Below are 1534 nucleotides of genomic sequence, written 5' to 3' on the forward strand. Positions count from 1 at the left end.
AGTGGCGTTGTAGTATTTTATGGCATTCGCAAAGAAATCCCGTACCTCGGTTCGAGTTTGAGCTAAAATCTTGTAACTCGTTAGCGTTCATTAGTGCTAAAACCAATGTTTTGGTTAGTTCTAGCTTTATCAATATGAGTATTTAACACTATTTATGATAGCACTGTTTGTCTCTGTTCATCTCGAGTAAGCCTACTACGGCCGTCACGTTGTCTCCCGCCGCCGTCGCCGTTCCAATTCCGTAACGGCACACAGCCAACTTCGATTACTTGTGCGTTCGGCGTTGCGCGCTGGGCGTATTATGAAAGAGAGCCATTCTGACAGAGCTAATGCTCTCTGTTTCTGAAAAGACAGTCGGGCGGTGCAGTGATATTGGAGTTCTAATTTGTATGATAAGTTAGCCAACTCCTTTGGCTCTTTTTAACATCCCCGTTTTGTTACGTTTTATCATTTACAGCCAGGGACAGCTACTGAAGAAATCGTTCAGATATTTCCACCACATCCATGTCTTGCAGTAGCTGGTAAGATAAACAAGGCCGTGCAGGGGGGGGGGGGGGGACTCTCCTGGACCCGGCTAAAAGAGCCCACGAGAGACAGAAGGGCCAGGAGCTCTAGACCAAGAAAGGTCAAAGCAGAGGGGGATGCTTATCGAGAGGCCCACAAGTAACTTTTGCCCCGGCCCCCAGAAAACTTCTGCAATGCCCTGAAGAAAAGTGAAATCGTTTACGTGTTTTCTTTTCATAATCATGCTTTTTTATAGGTGAACTTAGAGATGGAAAATTATTCATGTTGTCCATGGATGGATATATATTTGTCAGGTGGTGACCTTATCGAAGCTGTTGGCGCGGTTCTTGGGCTTTACTATACAGGGTGTTACGGATAAGAGTACCCAAACTTTCTATATGCATTCTATGGGTCTCTATGAGTAAAAAATTTCTAATCTGGCAAACCATATTGTTTTCATTAAAATATCAATTGTTTTTTATCCGTGAGGTGAGAAACTTTAATAACAAGTGGCCAAAGTTCATTAATGTCCTTTTAGAAGTAAAATGAGTTTGAAGACCAATACAAGTCATTTTATTTTATTGATACGATTTTAATTATTTAATCTAAAGATACAAATAAAATAAAAATTCTAAAGGAATGGTTTTAAAATTGTCAAATATTGTAGCTAATATGGCAAATTGGTCCAGGAACGCTTATTGCACGGACGGGCTCAAGAAAAATGGGTTAGAAGCTCAAAGGTTCAACCAGCAGTAGATTCCTAAAATACTAGTGTCAGATCGACTGGCGTTTGAGTCTGTAGATAGACGGCTAAGAGAAATACAAGAAATTTGTATGTTTAAATTAAATTATTAAAATCGTATCAATAAATTAAAATGGCTTGTATTTGTCTTCAAACTCATTTTAACTTCTAAAATTACATTAATGAACTTTTGCCACTTGTTTTTAAAGTTTCTCGCCCTACGTATAAAAAACAATTGATAGTTTAATGATAACAATTTGGTTCAAGGAAGAATATTGGTTGCCAGAT

This window comes from Leiobunum rupestre, chromosome 1 (assembly GCF_980474605.1).
Source record: "Leiobunum rupestre chromosome 1, qqLeiRupe1.1.hap1, whole genome shotgun sequence".
In the NCBI taxonomy this organism is placed as follows: domain Eukaryota; kingdom Metazoa; phylum Arthropoda; class Arachnida; order Opiliones; family Sclerosomatidae; genus Leiobunum; species Leiobunum rupestre.